The following is a 24,422-nucleotide window of genomic DNA, read 5'->3' as shown; positions in this document are numbered from 1 at the left end:
TTGTCCAGGATGTGTTGTGGGTAAGGGGTATGCGTCGGGTACGGATCGGGCGTTGAGCTGCCGATAGTCCACACATAACCTCCACTTCCCGTTTTTCTTCTTGGCCAGTACGATCGGTGCGCTGTGTGGGCTACAGGATGGCTCGATGCATCCTTTCTGGAGCAATTCGTCAACTTCGCTGTTGATGATTGTCTGCATGGCTGGGTTGCGTGGGAAGTAACATTGCTTGATGGGGCGTTCGTCCGTCAGGACAATCTTGTGCTCGGCTATTGTCGTCACTCCACTCATGCTCTCGAATTTTCAGAGTTCCTTTTCCAGAAAACCGCGCACTCGTCCACTTCTTCTTGTATGTCGTCGTCGTTGTTTTGCATAATGCCGTCGTGCTTGAAGTTACTACTGCTCGGTGCTGTTACACTCTGAATGGTTCCAGATGGGGCTCCAGAGTTGTCGTACCCGGCGTTACCCTTTCTCGCTCGTGTTATACTCTGATTAGTCCCCGGGGTGTCGTACCTGGCGATATCCGTTCTTGAGGATGTTGAATTTTGAATAGTCCCAGGGCTGTCGTACCTGGCGATATCCGTTCTGGCTGATGGTGCACTTTGAATAGTCCCAGGGCTGTCGTACCTGGCGATATCCTTTCTTGATGATATTGAACTTGGAATAGTCCCAGGGCTGTTGTACCTGTGATATTCGTTCTTGCTGGTGTTGTTCTCTGAATAGTTTCTGGCGCGGCTCCAGGATTCGGTGTGTGCTGGGCAAGGGGTCTGGTTAGCACGAGGTGGCCTTCTCCACATGATATGGTGGCTCCCATGCTTCCTAGCGTATCTAGGCCCAGTATGATGTCGTCGTGTTGGCATTAAAGTGTTGTGCTTGCCCGTTGTGTTGCTGAGACTTGTTGGTTGGTCTGCTGCTGTAGCCTTTTGTGACTGGCTGTTGTGTCAATGCTGTATTGAACTTGTTGGTTGGTCTGTTGCTATAGCCTTTTGTGACTGGCTGTTGTGTTAGTGTTGTATCGAATATGATGTATGCTGTATTGAACTTGTTGGTTGGTCTGTTGCTATAGCCTTTTGTGACTGGCTGTTGTGTTAGTGCTGTATCGAATATGATGTGGGGTCGTTTTGTTTGGGCCAAATTAATGGTGTTATATTTGGTCCTCACATTATCAAAAGCTTTTGATACAGCCAACCACGGCACTGCAAGCCTTGTAAGGGTCTCCTCTTCCTCCTAGTCTCAAAAGGTGGACCGCAAATTATCTGTCTGGTCAGCAGACATCGGTGCAATTCAGGAAACTCCCTTCGACCCAGAAGGAGTTACCATTGTACGACGACTGCGCGATAATGGCTACAGATCCCGGCCCACCCATCGATAACTATGTATGAATTATACCTAGAATCCAGATCCGTAACAAAATTCTTAAATTTTTTTGCCGGCAGAACTTGGGGTAAAGGTAAAGAGACGCTTACTACCACTTACAAAGCAATTGGCCGGTCGCTTGCAACTACGCATCTCCGATGTGGTCGCCGAGCCCTAAGTTTACTCAGTGGAAGAAAATACGGGCCTGTCAAAACACACGCTCTCAGAACGGACAAGGGCTGTCTTCTTATGTCCCCAGAGCACCACCGACCTAGTGAGGGGAGAGTAATCCCCATTAAGGAGAGAAATGAAATGCTGAACAAACAGTTTCTATTGAATATACAGAAACCTGAGCGGCATCACAACAGAAATCTTATTAAAGAGGTCCCAGGATCTTAAGAAGTCATCTCCGCAAGCAACAAGAAGGTCCCAGCGATATCCACAAAAAGGCGTGGAATTTCCAAGGAATTGCCAGGCGAACCCCGTTCTTAAAGTTAAATACCAGAATCAACACCGACGTACATAATGTACGTCCTGCTTGCCGCGTGTCCCCACACCTTTCTCTGTGGTCCACCCCTCTTGAAACTGCAGGTTTCCTTGGACTTTATGACAATTTGTGCGTGGTCGCACCTATTGGATGTGGCGAAGCACTGTTACAACAACAACAACCAGTAGAGATATGGCAGTGCAAAGTACATAAATAAGTTCTAGTTAGTCAATCTCCCCAGAAAACGGTTGATGCCATTAAAAAATACATGAGGCGATTTACCTCCAAAGAGTTTAGACCCAGCTTGCCTTCCAATTTGCGTCATGCTACATATTTATGGCGCTTCCCAACGGCATCTTCAAGGCAGATGAATCTTCACTGGGAAGCTTTTCATGGGAGAAGTACACTCGGAGTGCTTGCCAAACCACTACCGAGGGGCGACCCCGTTTAGAACAACTTTTTTCTAAGTGGCATTTAAAAAAAAAATGTAAATCATTGATTTTTCGTGACGTTTCCCTTTAAATGTATCCTTAAAATACATGCAAGAGCACAAAAATGGGTATATAATGTTCTGCTTCGTCCAAACTAAAACTTCCTTACTTGTTTTCTATTAAATTCAGAACATACAATCTCATTTAAAAATAAAGCTTCTTCACTTTTGGTAAAAATTTAGAGTATACTCGATACCTTTTACTGAGTATAAGTACCAGCACCGATAATTTGATACGAGTATTTTATATGAATACCAGTATCGACACTTTTTCTAAGAGTTCTACCACTAGGCACAATAACCAAACTTCATGTGTCGGACGAAGTGCTTATCTTAAGTTAAATTTTTTTTTTTTAATTTTCAAAATGGGTGAAAATCGGATTAGGGACACACCCACTTTTAAATAAAAGAGATTCAAAGGACCTTAGACGAATAAAATTGGCCATATCTTTTATATCAATGCCATTGTACGTCTACAGTATATTTATAATAACAAAATCTAAATATAAAAATTTTTGGAAATGTGCTTGGCATCGTCCTCTTTCTTAACCCAGAGATTGCTTAATTAATTTTTTTTTAATTAACAAAGTGCAAGTTAAAGTCTCAAAAAAAGTACGCTAATATTTGGCAATCGTTTACCTTTTCCCCATATTTTTTTAGCTATTTCAATCCGGTGTTTGTAGATACATAAATAAATACATATATAAGTACATTGTTGTAATGAATTAATTATATTTGTTTATTTCATAATATATCATAAACATACAAAATTTACATTATTTTATGTAACCCTTTTTTAATAAACGTTTATTTGGCTATTTTTAAAGAAAAACATTTTTGTATTTGAAAAATATCGTTTAGCAATTTTTTATGTTTAATTTAGCTAGAGGTCTTGCATTTTAATATTTTTAGAATAGCTTGATCCCTCTTTGCTGCATAATTAAAAGCGAGACTCGTCTAGCAATTATTTGAATTTAAATTCTTGGATATCAATAAATGAAGGCAGTGATTCAATTTTTTTATCATCTAGAATGAACAATAAATAGAAAAACAGCAAAAATAAGAAATAAAAAAAGATATGCAAAAAAACAAAAATCAGAAACTTGTGTACTGGATTTTCCGGACGACTTCTGAAGGCCATGTCATATAAATTTTAAAATGTAAATAAATAAAAATTTGCTTATATATTTCCAGTTTATTCCTTAGAAAAAAATTTAGTGTAACTAACTTAGATTTTGTCATCAATGATTTGACCTTACCTACCGTTTTTAACCAAAAGCGTATTCTTGCGCAATTCATTTGGAATTTATTATTTCACTTTTATGTTCATTAAAAAAATAATAATATAATAAAACATAATAATTAACTGTAATTGAATGTCATTTAACCCTTAGCTGGTGTATTGAATTTCAAAAATTTTGATATAAGTCTATATCTTTCTCGATTCCTTCATATCATTATCTGCAACCGTTATTCAATCAAATTTAAAATTGTCTAGACCCCGACTCAAATATACCTAATCTAGGCTAATATACTTAGAGTATTTAAGTTTGATTTATAGTTAAAAAGTTACTTTTATCGTGGTTGGTACCCCACATTCTCTTGCAAAAACATCAACAAGTTCACAGTAAAAAGGTGGTTTTATTTGAGGCGACGTAAACTCATTTTCCAAATTAGAAGCCGTCTAAAGCACATTAATTTTACGAACATAAGAAAGATGGAATGCTTTAATCCATAACAAATTAAGGCCTCATTAACACTTTGAACAAGATCTTGATTATCTCATCCCACTTAAATTCGAGCAGTGTTATTGCTCAAAATGTATTGCACTGCTTCCAACTCTAGTTTTTTGATAGTGTGCGATAGAACATATTAGCAGTTTGGAAGCAAATAAGACTAATCAACTGCACGATTTGTACACATCATAAAAATATAAAGCTAATAAATAAGAAATTTCTAGAGAAATGTTATTTTAAAAAGCTGCATAAATATTTTGTATTTTTCATCATTAAGGGCATTTTAATTAGGTACTTCTAAATAAAAAATTACTCAAGGTTAAATGGCTTGAGTGAAAAAAAAATTTCCTTTCTGTTATGTTTGGTTTTACTGGTCTGTAAATAATTAATTATTATATTAATTTGTTGTCTTGAAGACCAAAATTTTTTTTATACTCAGCGTGCTTTGCACACATAGTATATTAACTTTGACTGGATAATGGTTGGTTGTGCAGGTATAAAGGAATCGAGATAGATATAGACTTGCATATATCAAAATCATCAGTATCGAAAAAAAATTGATTGAGCCATGTCCGTCCGTCCGTTCGTCCGTCCGTCTGTCCGTTAACACGATAACTTGGGTAAATATTGAGATATCTTCACCAAATTTGGTACACGAGCTTATCTGGACCCAGAATAGATTGGTATTGAAAATGAGCGAAATCGGATGATAACCACGCCTACTTTTTATATATATAACATTTTGGAAAACACAAAAAACCTGATTTTTTAGTAAATAATACACCTAGAATGTTGAAATTTAACGTGTGGACTGGTATGGAGACTCTTGATAAAAATTTTAAAAAATTTTATGAAATGTGATTGGCACCGCCCACTTGTGATAAAAGCAATTTTACAAATATTATTAATCATAAATCAAAAATCGTTAAACCTATCGTAACAAAATTCGGCAGGGAGGTTGCCTTTACTATAAGGAATGCTTTGAAGAAAAATTAACGAAATCGGTTAAGGCCCACGCCCACTTTTATATAAAAGATTTTTAAAAGGGTCGTAGACGAAAATAATAAGCTATATCTTAGCGAAAAAGAGCTTTGTATCAATAGAATTTTACTTTCTAAATTTAATTATAACATTAAATCGGAAAACACAAAAAATTTTGAAAATGGGTGTGGCACCGCCCTTTTTTTGTCTAAGCAATTTTCAATGTTTTGGGAGCCATAACTTGAAGAAAAATTTAGATATCGTAACAAAATTGGGTACACACTTTTATATGAATGACTTAATTGATCATACTATTCTAGTACGTAAGTTAGCCAAGTATGGATTAAATAGAAACTTGTTGAAATTGTTCACGAGTTTTCTATCGAACAGAAAGCTCTATGTGGCAATTGGAGGCGACAAGTCATCTCTACATATAAACGCCTGGTCAGGTATTCCGCAGGGTACCTGTGGCCCTCTATTATTCTTAATTTTTATAAATTATTTGCCCCAGCAATTCAAATTAGAAAAATGTTTGATGTTTGCGGAAGTTGTCAAACTATTTCTGACGATCCGTAATAGCTCTGACTGCACTAACTTGCAATCTGATCTGGACTCTTTTGCCGGTTGGTGCGCAGACAATAATTTATTTTTAAATACAAACAAATGCCGCGTTGTGTCTTATTCCAAAAATACAACTGCGACATATTTTAACTACAAACTAAATGCTAAATCTCTTAATCGTTGTCAAGAGGTTAAAGATTTGGGTGCCATTTTTGACTCCAAACTCTCTTTTTCCAGTCATATTGACTTCATTGTTGCAAAGTCCTTTGCAATGGTTGGGTTCATTAGACGAAACACCAGTGACTTTAAGGACCCTATGACGTTGAAGGCACTTTATATCTCCTTGGTCAGAAGTCGCCTTGAATATTGTTGAATAATATGGAATCCTTTTTATGAATCCAACTCCTATAAAATTGAGAGAGTTCAAAAAGTGTTTACGAAAATTGCTTTACTGATGCTACACTGGCCAGACGGCCTCCCATCGTATACCAGCAGGCGCAAATTGCTTGGTCTTCAGGCTTTGCACGACAGAAGAACTTGTATCTCACTCATGCTTGCCTATATGTAATAAACTTGAGCATAAATTGCTCCGATTTATCTAATTTGTTCATACCATATATTCCACTGCGTGATCTTCGGCATAACAGATTATTTATCGAAATAACTCATAAAACGAATTATGCTATGAATGAACCATAACTAGAACTATACATCTAGCAAATCGATTCAGTAATGTTCCTGATTTTAATAACAGCTTAGATAAATTTAAGCTTGAATTGTTTTCTATTGTTTTTCTATTTTTACAGACTAGTTGTAAGAAAGCATGTACTTTTAGACTGAATGAATTAAATAAATAACAAGGAATGAAGGCTAAGTTCGGGTGTAACCGAACATTACATACTCAGCTGAGAGCTTTGGAGACAAAATAAGGGGAAATCACAATGTAGGAAAATGAACCTAGGGTAACCCTGGAATGTGTTTGTATGACATGGGTATCAAATGGAAGGTATTAAAGAGTATTTTTAAAGGGAGTGGGCCATAGTTCTACAGGTGGACGCCTTTTCAAGATATCGCCATTAAGGTGGGCCAGGGGTGACTCTAGAATGTGTTTGTACGATATGGGTATCAAATGAAAGGTGGTAATGAGTATTTTAAAAGGGAGTGAAAAATGCCCTTAATGATGAAAAATACAAAATATTTATACAGCTTTTTAAAATAACATTTCTCTAGAAACTTCTTATTTCTTAGCTTTATATTTTTATGATGTGTACAAAGCGTGCAGTAAATTAGTCTTATTTGTTTCCAAACTGATAATATCTCCTATCGTACACTGTCAAAAAGCCAGAGTTTGGAGCAGTGCAATAAATTTAGAGCAATAACACTGCTCGAACTTAAGAGGAATGACATAATCATGATCTTGTTCAAAGTATTAATGAGGCCTTAATTTGTAATGGATTAAAGCATTCCATCTTTCTTATGTTCGTAAAATTTGTGTGTTTCAGACGGCTTCTATAGGAATTTGGAAAATGAGTTTACGTCGCCTCAAATAAAACAACCTTGTTACTGTGAAATTTTTGATGTTTTTGCAAGATAATGTGGGGTACCAACCACGATAAAAGTAACTTTTTAACTATAAATCAAACCATAATACTCTAAGTATATTAGCCTAGATTAGGTATATTTGGGTCGGGGTCTAGACAATTTTTATACGCACAAATGTATGGTAACTTTGATTGAATAACGCTTGTAGATAATGACTTGAAGGAATCGAGAAAGATATAGACTTCCTTATAATACAATTTTTGAAATTCGATACACTAGCCAATTTGAGCCCGGAATGAATTGCTATTTAAATAGGTTGAAAGCGAACGATAACAGAGCTTTCTTATTCGATATCGAAAGTATTCAAAAAATTGGAAAACTGACACATTGCATTTAAAAATGCTGTTAAATTGGTAAAACTTGGCGAGCAGATTAACTTTATGGTTAATTCGTGAAAATTTAGTACAAGGTAAAAGGAACATGGGCGGATTACCGCAGACATTTAGTAGCGATTTCCACCTAACCCGCTTGCGACGCCATCGCCATTTCCTTTTTATCCGTACTTTGTTTTGAAGTTTTTGAATTCATCTTGGTCGTACGATCACCTGTCCGACAAAGCGGGCGTAGCCAGAACAGTGCTACTTGCTGTGGTAAAGTCGCCATTACTTCCCGAGGCGGCCTATTATGGGGAAGTATCCGTTCAAATACAGCCGAAAATACCCCCTGGCTGCAAATCATCCAATAGGCACGGTCCGCATAACACCCTGGATGAGGAGGTTGGCAGTTCTTGGTCACCGACATTTCGCGGCTTCCTATGAAGCGAAACGGCGTAGGCCCTCAACCGCTCAGCCCCAAAGTCGGGCGATATGGAGTTCGACTAAGCCCTCACACCAACGACAAGGTGTCTGCTATAGTGAAGCGTAAGATAGGATCGCTTCGAGAATGTTTGTGGGGCTATTAAAATAAATATGTAAATATATATGTGTATAAAATATTTAAAGATAAAAAAGCGATGATGTGGGTTTGGCTGGTAAGTTGAGGGTTAAATGACAGACAGTTTACTTCAATTACAGTTAATTATTATGTAGCCTATGTACGTAAGTGGTTAGCCACTAGGCCGACAATCTCAGATATGGACGACACCAATTTTTAAAATGAACATAAAAGTGAAATAATAAATTCCAAACGAATTGCGCAAGTTTTGGTTAAAAACGGTATGGGGGGGTGGGTCAAAGCATTGATGACAAAATCTAAGTTAGTAACACTAAATTTTTTTCTAAGAAATATATTGGAAACTAAGCAACTTTTTATTTATTTACCTTTTAAAATGTATATGCTTGATGAATGCATTTCTTACATGGCTGTCAGTAGTCGTCCGGAACGTTGTGGATAAGACAAGTGTAATAACTTCTGCATAAACGTCAAAATTACAATTAGAATGGATCACCTGATTTTTTATTGACTATCGCTGTCTACCGGCCCTATGCGCCGCCATATTGAACACTCTGTCAAAACGCTTAAAAGCAGCCATATTGAACATCCTGTCAGGCATTTGACGGATAAGATATCACACTTGTTTTATCCACAATATTCTAGATGATAAAAACGAAGACGGACGAATAGTCACTGCCTTCATTTATTGATATCCAAGAATTTAAATTTAAATAATTGCTAGACGAATCTTGCTTTTAATTATGCAGCAAAGAAGGGTCAAGCTATTCTAAAAATATTAAAATGCAAGACCTCTAGATAAATTAAACATAAAAAATTGCTAAACGATATTTTTGAAATACAAAAATGTTTTTCTTTAAAAATAGCCAAATAAACTTTTACTTAAAAACGTTTACTTAAATAATGTAAATTTTTTATGTTTATGATATATAATGAAATAAACAAATATAATTAATTCATTACAACAATTTACTTAAATATTTATATATGTACAAACATTGGATTGAAATGGGGAAAAGGTAAACGATTGCCAAATATTAGCGTACTTGGGTTAAGAAAGAGGGCGATGCCATACCCATTTCCAAAGTAATTTTTCGCAAAGATATGGCCAATTGTATTCCTCTACAGTTATTTTGAATCTCTGTTATATAAAATTGGGTGTGTTCCTAATCCGATTTCGCCTTTTTGGCCAGACCCATTGCTTAAGCACCATTGATTTTGTCAGAAGTGGGCAGTGCTATGCCTCTTAAAAAAAAATTTAACTTAAGATAAGCACTTCGTCCGACACATGAAGTTTGCTTATTGTGGCTAGTGATATATTTTTTAGAAAAAGTATCGATACTGGTACTCATATAAAATACTCGGATCAAATTATCGGCGCTAGTACTCATACTCTGTAAAAGGTATCGAGTATACTCTAAATTTTTACCAAAAGTGAAGAAACTTTATTTTTAAATGAGATTGTATGTTTTGAATTTAATAGAAAACAAGTAACGAAAGTTTAGTTTGACCGAAACAGAACATTATATACCCATTTGTGGGCTCTTACATGTATTTTAAGGATACATTTAAAGAAACGTCACGTAAATTAAGTGATTTAAATAAATTTTTTATCAAGTTTTGGCGTACTTCTTCCATGAAAAGCTTCCCAGTGAAGATTCATCTGCCTTGAAGATGCCGTTGGAGAGCGCCATAAAAATGTAGCACAACGTAAATTGGAAGGGAAGCTGGGTCTAAATCTCCTTGGAGGTAAATCGCGGCAAGTATTTTTTTATGGCATCAAACGTTTTCTGGGGAGACTAAATAAATAGAACATACGTACTTTGCACTGCCATATCTCTCCTGATTGGTGTTGTTGTAACAGTGATCCACCACATCCAATAGGTCACGCAAATTTTCATCAATATCCGCTAACGGGAATCCAACGAAACCTGCAGTTTCAAGAGTGGACACGCCGCAAGCAGGACGTACATTATACATGTCGGGGTTGATTCTGGATAGGTAAGAGTTAAATGTATTACAGTATCCTGATCGAAGTTGAGCTAGTGGGACGCGCGTCTCTGTAGCGAGATTGCTATCCTCCTCTACAAGTCAGGCTATTTGCTTGCAGAGATGACTTCTTAATACCCTGGGAGGCTTGACCTCTTTAATAAGATGCATGTTGTGATGCCACCCAGGTTTCTATATATTCAACAGGAACTATTTGTTCAGCATTTCATATTATATTTCACTATTAAGGTGGTGCTTTGTGGACATAGACAGCCCGTGTCGGTTCTAAGAGCGGTGTTTTGACAGACCTGCATTTTCTTCCACTGAGTAAACTTAAGGCTCGGCGACCACATCGGAGATGCATAGCATGCAAGCGACACCCAATTACTTTGTAAGTGGTAATAAGCGTCTCTTTACCTTTACCGCATGTGCTGCCGGCAAGAGATTTAAGAATTTTGTTACGAAATCGGACTATAACCACGCCCACTTTTTCGATATCGAAAATCCGAAAAAGTGCGATAATTCGTTACCAAAGACGGATAAAGCGATGGAGCTTGGTATGTGGGTTGACCTTATGACGCAGAATAGAAAATTAGTTAAATTTTGGACAATGCGCGTGGCACCGCGCACTTTAAAAGAAGGTAATTTAAAAGTTTTGCAATCTGTAATTTGGCAGTCGTTGAAGATATCATGATGAAATTTGGCAGAAACGTTACTCCCATTACTATATGTGTGCTAAATAACAATTGGCAAAATCGTATGACGAACACGCCCACTTAAAAAAAACAATTTTAACAAAAAAAATTAATATCATTACAGTATATAAGTAAATTACGTCAAAAATAAGCTTTAGTAATGATATGGTTCAATAAAATACAAAAATAAAAGAAAATTTCAAAATGGGCGTGGCTCCGCCCTTTTTCAATTAACTTGTCTAGAATACTTTTAATGCCATAAGTCGAACAAAAATTTACCAATCCTTCTGAAATTTGGTAAGGGCATAGCTTCAATGACGATAACTGTTTTCTGTGACAATGGGCGAAATCGGTTGAAGCCACGCCTAGTTTTTATACACAGTCGACCATCTATCCTTCCGCTCGGCCGTAACACGATAACTTGACCAAAAATCGAAAAAACTTAGTTCAGGTACTTATCTGAACTCACTACATCTTGGTATAAAAAATGAGCGAAATCCGACTATGACAACGCCCATCTTTTCGATATCGAAAATTTCGAAAAATGAAAAAAAAATGTTATTCTATTCCAAATACGAAAAAGGGATGAAACATGGTGATTGGATTGGTTTTTTAACGGAAAATATAACTTTAGAAAAGACTTTGTAAGATGGGTGGGACACCTACCATATTAAGTAGAAGAAAATGAAAAAATTCTGCAGGGCGAAATCAAAAGCCCTTGGAATCTTGACAGGAATACTATTCGTGGTATGACATATATAAATAAATTAGCGGTACCCGACAGAAGATGTTCTGGTTCACCCTGGTCCACATTTTGGTCGATATCTCGAAAACGCCTTCACATATACAACTAAGGGTCACTCTCTTTTAAAACCCTCAGTAATACCTTTAATTTGACACCCATATCGTACAAACACATGCTAGAGTCACCCCTGGTCCACCTTTATGGCGATATCTCCCTTTTAAAATACTCATTAATGCCTTTCATTTGATTCTCATATCGTACAAACACATTCTAGAGTCACCCCTGTTCCAGCTTTATTGCTATATCACGAAATGGCGTCCACTCATAGAACTATGGCCCACTCCCTTTTAAAATACTCTTTAATACCTTCCATTTGATAGCCATGTCATGCAAACACATTCCAGAGTATGTGCATATACATATAAACTTTGCCGACTTTTAATATAAATAAAATTTTTGGAAAACACCAAAAACGTGATTTTTAGGAAATAATGCAGCCACAATAACCAAACGTCATGTGTTGGACGAAGTGTTTATCTTAAGCTTAAATTTGCAAAAAGTGGCTTAGCAACGCCCATTTCCGACAAAATCAATTGTTCTTATGTAATGGGTCCAAAAAAGGCGAAATAGGATTAGGGACGCACCCAATTTTAAATAAAAGAGATACAAAAGAACCTTAGAAGAATATAATTGGCTATATCTTTGCGAAAAATTACTTTGGAAATGGGCGGCGATGCAAGCACCCACGAGTCGACGCTTTGGGATGACGCTGTAGTGTGCAAGGCGAAGCATTCCCATCAAAGGCACCCCTCCAAGACCTTATTTAATATGTAAGTCAATTTCACAATGAAACATTGTTAATATACCAATCATAAATTATTTACAAAGAATGAAAGAATTTAAACTTGGAAGAATATTTTCTCTAATATACAATTTTCAGTTAACAGACGAACAGAGAAAATTCTCTTCAAATGGTTCATAATAAGAGAATTTTCTGTATTTTTTTCACTCAAGCCATTTAACCTTGAGTAAATTTTTGTTTAGAAGTAAAATTAAAATGCCCTTTATGATGAAAAATACAAAATATTTATACAGCTTTTTAAGATAACATTTCTCTAGAAATTTCTTATTTATTAGCTTTATATGTTTATGATGTGTACAAAGCGTGCAGTAGATTAGTTTAATTTGTTTCCAAACTGCTAACATGTTCTATCGTACACTGTCCAAAGTTGGGAGCATTGCAATACATTTTGAGCAATAACACTGCTCAAACTTAAGTGGGATGACATAATCATGTCCTTGTTCAAAGTGTTAATGAGGCCTTAATTTGTAATGGATTAAAGCATTCCACTTTTCTTATGTTCGTTAAAGGAATGTGTTTTAGACGGCTTCTAAAGAAATTTGGAAGAACGAGTTTACGTCGTACGCGGTGTTCCGCGCAGAATTACTTGGATCGAGCCCCCGGTTTCGGAGGGACCCGGTGTCATTTTTTAGCATTACATGAGATATGTGTGTCAATATGCGTATCAAACGAAAGGTATTTTACTCCGCATTTCTTATTGACACAGTAGGGTTGCCACCTCACCTTTTTTATATTTCTTTGTATATCCACTACCATCTCGGAAACGGCTTGGCCTATTTGAATCAAATTTAGTAGATCGATATAGTATTAAACTTTAAGACTTCACTTTGGTGTTGCCACTGAGGATGTTTTCACAAGGTTGCCACCTTTTGCCAATAGGGTTATCAGTCTCTTAGAAAATTGACCACCACTCAAAAAATCGCGGGTATGCGTAGCCGTTTTTGTTATTGAACTTTGAAACAAACATAAGCTAATGTATTGCCAAAAAATTACTGACATGATATGCCATGAAAAAAATATATATCTTTTTGTTTGCAAGGTTTTTAAAAAATTTAATAAAGAAAAGTAGTAGCAATACAAGTAGAATAACTCAGTTAAAGCATGCGGTATAAAAAATCTAACATATAAATTAAAACATATTTTTTTTCCTTTATTAACAACTTTGATATACAATATATATACATACATCAATTTTCTCAAAAAATATAAAATTTTGTACAAGAAGATAACGAATACATTTTTCTCATTTTGCATCAATCAGTTGTGGCAAGAGGAAATATTCCTAATTAGAGGAGAAAATAATTTGGATTGTTTCATAAATATTTTAAGTATGTGGTTATATATATGTTTATATTCTAAAATTATAGTTAGACAGTAGTAAGTTTGTTACATATCTTTTGAATAGTAGAATGTTATTTATATTTTTCATCTCTAACGGTAATTTATTGAATAATCTTATACCGTAGCTTCTAATAGATCTAGCGCATCTTTCAGTTCGAAAAAAGTGAGCCCTGTTGTTCTGAGAGTTTCTTAGGTTATAATCAGTGCTTTCTACTGCTGTTAATTGTATGTTGTGTTTTATTAAGTTGTTTTTTATCTTATATGTGACCATAATAGTTTGAAGAGCTGAATACTTTCGGATATCAAGCATGTTTACATATAGATTGGATATGCAAATGAACAAGTATATTACTTTTTAATTTAAAAACACATCAAACTGCACACAATTTTTATACAACTTTAGATGTGCGCGGTTAGCTCCGTTGACGTTGAAAATGGGTTTTGGGGTATGTATACTATTCAGTGGACATCTACGAACGCCATGGAGAGTATTTAGAAGAAATTGGAATATTTTGAAAAATCACCTTTTGGCCAGCTAAATTGATCAAATACCCCACCGTGCGTCGCACAGTGTATTATTTTCATGTTCTAGAAAATATTAATTAAAAAAAGTATATTATTGAATTTCAAAAATTCTTTTGAAATCCTATTTAGAAATCCATAATTAAGCGAAAAAATAAAAAACTAAGAAATTTTAACTAAGTTGAATCGACTAACGGAGATTTATTTGTAGGCATATCAATTGAGAAAAAGTTTTAACTCGAATTTTTGCTATTGAATGTAAAAGGTGAAATTGCTGGCCTGCTGAGAGTTATACTTCAATTGCTAAAATATTATATTGTTTTTATTTGCTGAGGTATGCTATTTTTCGTAAATATAAATTTTTGTGATTTTAATTGAACAGGAATTAGTTTTTCATGTTATAGTGGGATAATGTTAAATTAAGTAAAATTTTTGAAATGTTTTGAATTCATAAGACCAGCAATCTCGTTATCCGCGTTTATCTGCTTTAATTTTTATATAAACTTGTTTGCTACTATTCATATAACAAAAATAGTACAACTTTAGCTGCAAGAAAATGCAGGTTTTCATGTAATACTTTGTTTTCAGGAAATATGGCAATTTCAAAGGACGAACTTTTCGAGATTCGGTATAAGCAAAATAACGCAAAGGAAAAAAATGACAGCTCAAAGTTGACTCCAATAAAAAAAGCCGTTTCAAAATTTGTGAGTGAAAAAGTTGCAGACATATTTTAAAGATGAAGGGATGAACACTGATATCTTTTTCGGAGACTAGTCATCAGTCCAAAAGGAAAAAGTTATCACATTTGATAGTAAACTATTCAAAAGAAGAGTTGGCGTTTGCAACTACTTCTAGCTTGAGGTTATCAGGTCAGCGGGATGCAGCATTAATGGTAGAAGCCATCACCAAAAATGCAGACGCAACTAAAATATAACACGCCCTTACTCGTCCAGCCTCAGTGATAGTTAAATATACTCCAGAAGAGGCAGTAGCTCTATACATAAATCGAAAGTTTACAGCTAAAACGTATTTAGAAATACGATCTGGGGCTAAATAAAGTTATGCTGACATTTACCCAGCATATGAATTTCTTAGAAAAGAAAAAATTGCATGCTATCCTCCAAAAGAATCCATTCTTATAACTGATCTGTCAGCGGAAGTCCACCTGCAAACGTTGGTGAACAAAACTCTTGAAGGAACCGAAAAAAATATTGTTGAAGAGAGAAAAAAAAAGATTTAAAGAAGACATGGGGTTATTAGTAAATCTTCCAAAACAAGGCTTTGGGACGACCAATGATGGCAACACAGCCAGACGTTTTTCCAATGCCCTTCAAATGCTGCGTAAATAACGGGAGTCGACGAAAATCTAATTGAGCGATTTGCTTTCATACTTCAAACAATGTCATGTGGATTCGCCGTTGAGTCCGAAGCATTTCGAAAGTATGCCATTTTGACCACAAACATTTTTGTAGATTTGTACCCATGGTATTACATGCCAGCGAGCATTCACAAAATTTTGATTCATGGGACAGATATTATTAATAAAGCATTACTTCCAATAGGAAAGCTCTCAGCGGAAGCACTGGAGAATAGAAATAAAGATTTTAAGAGCTACAGGCAAAACATTATAAGAAAGATGTCTCTTAAATATACAATGGAAGATTAATTCAATATTTTTTTTTTGTCGTCGATCCCCTAATATACTCTATTTCAGAAAAGAACTCGAATGAATTTAAGGCAAATGAGGCATTCGACAAAGAAGTACTTAAGCTATTGTCAAACCGAGAAGTAAATTTTGAACAAGGCTGCGACATCTCAGACCTAGATGAAGAGTTTGACTCAAGTTTCAGCGATTAACTTAACGTTATCGACTTAGATTTGTTTGATTTTGATTACATTTATTTAAGTTTATTGAAATTACTTATTACTACATACAAAAATATGCTTTTCTTCACGGTAATACCTTTTCTCTAATGAATTTTTTTAACTTCGATATAACCTTTCTTAACTTAAATTTATTTAGCTCAATGAAAACTTAAAAAGTGGTGAAATAATAATAATTGTTTACAAATAATATATTTATTTTTATGTAAAAGCGTTAGTTGGTGAGTTGAGCTAGAAAAATTAATTATTTATTCCAATCGTGACTTTATATCAGCTAGGTTGCTGATATTTCACACTGTGCTTCACCTCAAATAAAACAACTTTGTTACTGTGAAGTTTTTGATGTTTTTGCAAGAGAATGTGAAGTACCAACCACGATAAAAGTAACTTTTTAACTATAAATCAAACCTTAATACTCTAAGTATATTAGCCTAGATTAGGTATATTTGGGTCGGGGTCTAGACAATTTTTATACGCACAAATGTATGGTAACTTTGATTGAATAACGCTTGTAGATAATGACTTGAAGGAATCGAGAAAGACATAGACTTCCTTATATCAAAATTTTTGAAGTTCGATACACTAGCTAATTTGAGCCCGGAATGAATTGGTATTCAAATAGGGCGAAAGCGAGCGATAACAGAGCTTTCTTATTCGATATCGAAAGTGTCCAAAAAATTGGAAAACACACACATTGCATTTAAAAATAATCTTAAAGTGGTAAAACTTGGCGAGCAGATTAACTTTATGACTAAATCGTGAAAATTTAGTACAAAATAAGAGGAACATGTGCGGTTTACCGCAGACATTTAGAACCGATTTCCTCCTAACCAGCTTACGACGCCATCGCCGTTTCCTCTTTATCCGTACTCTGTTTTAAAGTGTTTGAATTCATCTTGGTCGTACGACCACCTGTCCGACAAGGCGGGCTCAGCCACAACAGTGCCACTTGCTGTGGTAAAGCCATCATTACTTGCCGAGGCGGCCTATTATCGGGAAGGCTCCGTTCAAATACAGCCGAAAATACCCCTGGCTGCAAATCATCCAATAAGCACGGTCCGCATAACACCCTGGATTAATAGCTTGGCAGTTCTTGGTCACCGACATTTCGCGGCCTCCTATGAAGCGAAACGGCGTAGGTGTAGGCCCTTAACCGCTCAGCCCCAAAGTCGTACGCTATAGAGTTCGACTAAGCCCTCACACCAACGACAAGGTGTCTACTATAGTGAAGCTTTTGATGTTGATGTTTGGCTGGTAAGTTGAGGATTAAATGACAGACAGTTTACTTCAATTACAGTTAATTATTATGTAGCCCATGTACGTAAGTGGTTAGCCACTAGGCCGACAAGCTCAGGTATGGACGACACCAATTTTTAAATGAACATAAAAGTGAAATAATAAATTCCAAATGAATTGCGCAAGTTTTGGTTAAAAACGGTAGGTAAGTTCAAAGCATTGATGACAAAAGCTATGTTAGTTACACTAGATAAATTTTCCTAAGAAATATATTGGGAATTTATATACTTAAGCAACTTTTTATTTATTTACCTTTTAAAATTTATATGCTTGATGAATACATTTCTTACATGGCTGTCAGCTAAGTTTCTGAATTTTTTTTTATACTCAGCGTGCTTTGCACAGGTATAAAGAAATCGAGATAGATATAGACTTCCATATATCAAAATCATCAGTATCGAAAAAAATTTGATTGGGCCATGTCCTTTCGTCCGTCCGTCTGTCCGTTAACACGATAACTTGAGTAAATATTGAGATACCTTCACCTAATTTGATACACTAGCTTATCTGGACCCAGAATAGATTGATATTGAAAATGAGCGAATTTGGATGATAACCACGCCCACTTTTTATATATATAAAATTTTGTAAAACACAAAAAATCTGACAATTTAGTAAATAATACAACTAGAATGTTGAAATTTGACATGTGGACTGGAAACATTTTTTAAAATGGACGTGGCACCGCTCCTTTTATGAATAAAAAATTTTCTATGTTTCGGGAGCCATAACTCGAAGAAAAATTAACGTATCGTAATGAAATTGTGTACACATATTTTCCTTATAGCAGAAAATATTTCTAGTAAAAATGGGCGGGATCGGTTAAAGACCACGGCAATTTAGATATAAAACAAGTTTAAAAGAGTCGTAGACTAGAATAATAAGCTATAACTTGGCAAAAAATAGTTTTGAATCAATGATATTTCACTTATCAAGTTTTATTGTAAAAGGAAATGGGGAGAAATTTTTTTTTTTTTAACGGGCGGTGCCACGTGTTATGTAGACAAGTAATTTATCTGAAATGAAATGTACAATTGAAGCTCACGCGGAGTATATAATGTTCGGTTACACCCGAACTTAGACACCTTTACTTGTTTTTATATTGTTTTTTATTTCTTATTTTTCCTGTTCTTTTCTATTTATTGTTCAATCTAGACGATAAAAAAATTTACGGACGAATAGTCACTGCTTTCATTTATTGATATCCAAGAATTTAAATTCAAGTAATTGCTAGACGAGTCTTGCTTTTAATTATGCAGCAAAGATATATAATGAAATAAACAAATATAATTAATTCATTACAACAATGTACTTAAATATTTATATATGGGCAAACATTGGATTGAAATAACTAGAAAAAAATGGAGAAAAAGGTAAACGATTGCAAAATATTAGCGTACTTGGGTTAAGAAAGAGGGCGATGCCACGCCCATTTCCAAAGTTATTTTTCGCAAAGATATAGCCAATTATATTCGTCTAAGGTTCTTTTGTTTCTCTTTTATTTAAAATTGGGTGCGTCCCTAATCCTATTTCGCCTTTTTTTGTAGCCATTACTTAAGAACAATTGATTTTGTCAGAAGTGGGCGGTGCCACACCCATTTAAAAAATTTTTTTTTTTCAAATTTTTATCAAGAGTGTCAATACCAGACCACATGTCACATTTCAACATTCTAGGTGTATTATTTACTAAATAATAAGGTTTTTTTGTGTTTTCCAAAATGTTGTATACTGTTTCGAATGTTGGCGGCACTAACGGGTACTGCCATCTCTAGGCCGATGCTAAGCAGTGACATGAATTCAGATCAATAATTCAATCATTATATCTACACATTCGCGTGCACGCGGCGGAGAAGCAACGCGCAAGCACATGCAGATATCTTATCTGAAATGCTCCTAAAGGTATGCAATTGTGATTGTGGAAGTGTCGCTCACACATACAAGCGCATGGGGTATGAGAGAAGTTATAAAAATTATACATCTGTAGTTGTAGCTGAGAAATTTATAACTAACTAGTAAGTTCTGGAATTAGAAAAGCCTAGAAATATGCAACGCGGATCCCGGACAGTATAAAAGGGCGACAACAGTGGAGGCCAGAGTTCAGTTTCATTTGAGCTATCAAGCAGTTTTGATTAAGACGCTATCTGGCGAGCAATAGCAGTATTATTTATTGTGAGGTACTTTATTAAAGACCATTTTGCATTATTGTATATTGGAGTTATTTATTCAACAGTTTAGTGATTCGAACTTAGCAGAAAATTGCAAATAAGAGGATTTGCAGTAAATTCGTACAATATATAAAAAGTGGGCGTGGTTATCATCCGATTTCGCTCATTTTCAATACCATTCTTGTTCCAGATAAGCTCGTGTACCAAATTTGGTGAAGATATCTCAATATTTACTCAAGTTATCGCGTTAACGGACGAACGAACAGAGCTCAATCAATTTTTTTTCGATAGTGATGATTTTGATATATGGAAGTCTATATCTATCTGGATTCCTTTATACCTGTACACCCAACCGTTATCCAATCGAAGTTAATATTCTCTGTGTGCAAAGCACGCTGAGTATAATGATGTTGGATACCACTTCCGGAACTAGATATATATTTCGCTGGAAAATTTTTTTCTATGGATTGTATTTCTGCCATGCAAAGCTCAGTGAAAACTCATCTGCCTTGCCCTCCAATTTGTAGGAAAAATTAAAAGGAGCATGACGCAGATTGGAAGAGAAGCTCGGCCTAAAATGTCTTTGGAGGTTATCGCGCCTTACAAGTTTTTTTATCATAAGCCACTGACAGATATCTGAAATATTCAGTCATTACTCGAAGATGCGACGGCAGTGGAAGTAACTTAAAAATAATATTTGATTAATTCGCGAATGTATGCTATACTTAATGTAAGAAAACAATTATCTATTTATGATCGCGGGTTCGAATCGAGCTCAAGGCCTAACAATAATTTTTTATCATTATTATTGTTATGATAAATTTTTTCTTAATTGAAAAAATTTTTAAATTAGAATAGAAGAAAGAAAAAATTTTAGACAACTGCCAAAGCTCGTTGTATAGATCCATTTCGGGAACTGCTAAATTCCTTCATCGGCAACGTTTAGGCGCCGCTGCTATAACCATTCAGCCACCACAGCGGTTTTTTGTTTGTCTTCATTAATCCTACTTCTATTCTGGTTCGTGCCAATTGATATTCACACCACTGCGACATCTGTTGCAGAATAGCTGTGAAAATTGGACTTGTTTGTTGGCAATGCTGCCAAAGTGTCATATTTTATTGACACTTGTTTTTCCCCGTGCTCTGGGATGTATTAACAATTTTTGTTGTTATATCGGCCTACTGATTTTAAGATCGCGGCTTCGAATCGAGCTCAAGGCCTAACAATAATTTTTTATCATTATTATTGTTATGATAAATTTTTTCTTAATTGAAAAAATTTTTAAATTAGAATAGAAGAAAGAAAAAATTTTAGACAACTGCCAAAGCTCGTTGTATAGATCCATTTCGGGAACTGCTAAATTCCTTCATCGGCAACGTTTAGGCGCCGCTGCTATAACCATTCAGCCACCACAGCGGTTTTTTGTTTGTCTTCATTAATCCTACTTCTATTCTGGTTCGTGCCAATTGATATTCACACCACTGCGACATCTGTTGCAGAATAGCTGTGAAAATTGGACTTGTTTGTTGGCAATGCTGCCAAAGGGTCATATTTTATTGACACTTGTTTTTCCCCGTGCTCTGGGATGTATTAACAATTTTTGTTGTTATATCGGCCTACTGATTTTAAGATCGCGGGTTCGAATCGAGCTCAAGGCCTAACAATAATTTTTTATCATTATTATTGTTATGATAAATTTTTTCTAAATTGAAAAAATTTTTAAATTAGAATAGAAGAAAGAAAAAATTTTAGACAACTGCCAAAGCTCGTTGTATAGATCCATTTCGGGAACTGCTAAATTCCTTCATCGGCAACGTTTAGGCGCCGCTGCTATAACCAGTAGGCCGATATAACAACAAAAATTGTTAATACATCCCAGAGCACGGGGAAAAACAAGTGTCAATAAAATATGACACTTTGGCAGCATTGCCAACAAACAAGTCCAATTTTCACAGCTATTCTGCAACAGATGTCGCAGTGGTGTGAATATCAATTGGCACGAACCAGAATAGAAGTAGGATTAATGAAGACAAACAAAAAACCGCTGTGGTGGCTGAATGGTTATAGCAGCGGCGCCTAAACGTTGCCGATGAAGGAATTTAGCAGTTCCCGAAATGGATCTATACAACGAGCTTTGGCAGTTGTCTAAAATTTTTTCTTTCTTCTATTCTAATTTAAAAATTTTTTCAATTAAGAAAAAATTTATCATAACAATAATAATGATAAAAAATTATTGTTAGGCCTTGAGCTCGATTCGAACCCGCGATCTTAAAATCAGTAGGCCGATATAACAACAAAAATTATTATCTATTTATTTAATTTTTTAAATTTAAACTGAACTTTATTGAAATTTTTTTTCCTGTCCTCTCATCTTAATATATAAAAATCACGTGTCACTATGTTTGTTCCCGATGGACTCCTAAACTACTGAACCGAATGAATTTGTTTTCCACCCCGTGTGTAATTCGATCTAACTTGAAATATAGGATAGGTTATATCTCAGTTTATAGTCCCAATACTGAAGGGGCCCGCGATTTAGACGTACTATGACATTTTTTTTAATTCAGGAGAGTCTTTGGTTGTTCCATGTGCAATTTTTAAGCCGAATTTCAAAAGCAACGAATATCTGCATTTCGTTTTAATATTATAGTGAAGTGTGAAAAATAAAAGTCTATATATATAAAAAGAAAGGCTAAAATGTGTTAGTTGGTCGCCGGTTTTTGAAGAGATGCGTCTTTCGATTTTGTTCAAACTTTCACACAAGTTGCGTAAACTTCACGCGGGGGTACTACATAGGTTGGATTGCGATCGACGTGCAGGGCCTCGAGATATAGGCCGAAACGTGGACCCGAGTACCCATAGAATGTGTTTATAGAATATGGATAACAAATGAAAGCTGTTGATGAATGCTTTAGTAGAGGGTAAAATATTATCCAGAGACGGACTGGGACTGGGATTAGGACTAGGACTGGGACTGAGACTCGGAGTGGGACTGAGACTGGGACTGGAATAAAATATATACCACCCTCTTGGGCAGGCAATAAGGGATACAGAAGAATGAGAAGAAATTGAGAGAAGGAGATTGAGAAAGAGATAGAATGAGACGAAGATGGAGATAGATGAAGTGAAAAAGACGGAGGGAGGAGTGAAGAAAAGGATTAGGAAAAGGTGAAGAGGGGTGGAGGGCAGAGTCAGACGGAAAAAGCTTATTAAAATGTATGCAGATAGGCCAAATTTAGGGCAGAACAATGTCGGATCTTCTAGTTATTTTATAGAAATTAATTATTTGCATACAATTAAAAAATATTTTTTTAATGATGACAAAGAAGTATAACTTCTCACACGCGTACATAAGTACCTACACGCACCTCTTTTTTTTAACACGCTTAGAAGTATTAGCTTCACTTGTATGTAAGGATGTCTGTAACTCTCTAGGCTAGGCGCGCAAAGGAGAGTTACAAACAAATAAATAAAATAAAACGTGGGCGTTTTGTCCCATATTTTTTTGTAAATCGAGTGCCTGACTCAATTTCCAGATGCCGTCTTAAATTAAATTTAACGAATATGTTAAAGATAAACTAAACAAACGTTTAAATCGGTAGTAAATTAACGTCCCATTAACACTTAATACAAGATCTTGATTATGTTAACCCATTTAGTTCCGAGCAGCGTCGTTGCTAAAAATTGAGTGCACTGCCCCCAACTATGGTTTTGTGCCAGGAGAACACAATAGAACTAATTAGCAGTTTGAAAACAGTTAGAACTAATTAAGTAAACACTTTGTACTTTTCTCTATTTGTTCCCTAAAAATACAGTCATTGTACACATATCACATAATAGTTATCAAATTAATATATCAATTCAGTTGTGCAAATACTTACAGTGATGGAAAAAAGAATAGGGACAATTATTGCCAAATACTAAATCCATTATATCAGCAGGTGTTGTTATTGTTTCTTTTTTAATAAATTAATGTTTGTGAAGTTTTCACAGGTGAGTACAATTTCCTTGGCAGGTAAGTATCTTTTCCAAACAGATGAGTATAATTTTCTGCAGGGGTAAGTTCAATTTTCTTCACAAAACCAAAAAATGGGATTGGAAAATAAAAATGAATCTCTCCCCGCTGGTGGCCCGACTCAAGTCTTCACACTTTCATTTTCGAAGAATGGAGGATTTTTTACTCTGGTTCTTTAGTGCGAGTTTAAACTTTAGTTAAAGTTGACTAGAGTTTAACCTTGCCACTTTGTTCGATAACATACAATTTTGCTGCTCATCTCAACTTAAGCGGTCGAAAAACCGTGCATAAGAAGATTTAATTTATCTTATATGTACATATATATATTTCCTCTGTACGTGTGTTTGTCACTGAACTCTTAAATGGCTGGATCGATTTTAATAAAATTTTGTGGGTGTGTTCAAGGGGTTTTGATAATTCTTTATATTCACAATTTGGTCCGTAAAGTGGTACAAGCCCGACCCATTGAAAATAATCTTATGAAATTCTTAATCTGGAAGAGTGTAAGCAGTCTCTGGAGAGAATCGGGACAGGGAGAAGCATACATCTATATTGGGTCTCAGGGCATATGGGAATAGATGGGAATGAAAAAGCGGATGAACTAGCTAAAAAGGGCACATCCCTTGGAACTTGCTCCGCACACATCCCAATTAGACTGGGCGAGATTAGGCGCAGGTAAGAGGTGCACATGATCGACAAAGCGGGAGGCGGGGCTGTAAAGTGTCGAAGATTATGTGTAGTAGAGTGGGTCGATTTGTATGGCTGAAAGTTAACAGATATCGCGCCATGGATTCTTCGATAGGATT

The 24,422-nt window shown here is 35.5% G+C and overlaps 1 protein-coding gene across 5 annotated transcripts in view; it reads left to right on the top strand.

Moving 5' to 3' along the window:
• Efa6 (Exchange factor for Arf 6) overlaps positions 1-24,422 on the top strand; it is a 340,573-nt gene that overhangs the window by 295,098 nt on the left and 21,053 nt on the right. Inside the window, exon 14 of one of the 5 annotated variants that reach the window (XR_010948411.1) lies at positions 14,844-14,959. The exons of 3 other annotated variants lie outside the window; for them this stretch is intronic. The gene's annotated coding sequence lies outside the window, so the exon portion shown is untranslated. Of the gene's footprint in view, positions 1-14,843; positions 14,960-24,422 lie in introns of those variants that run through there. One more of the 5 variants, XR_010948414.1, reaches the window with a different exon arrangement.

This window comes from Eurosta solidaginis, chromosome 1 (genome assembly GCF_040869045.1).
Source record: "Eurosta solidaginis isolate ZX-2024a chromosome 1, ASM4086904v1, whole genome shotgun sequence".
NCBI classification, from domain to species: Eukaryota; Metazoa; Arthropoda; class Insecta; order Diptera; family Tephritidae; genus Eurosta; species Eurosta solidaginis.
This window is presented reverse-complemented; position numbering and strand designations above follow the sequence as displayed.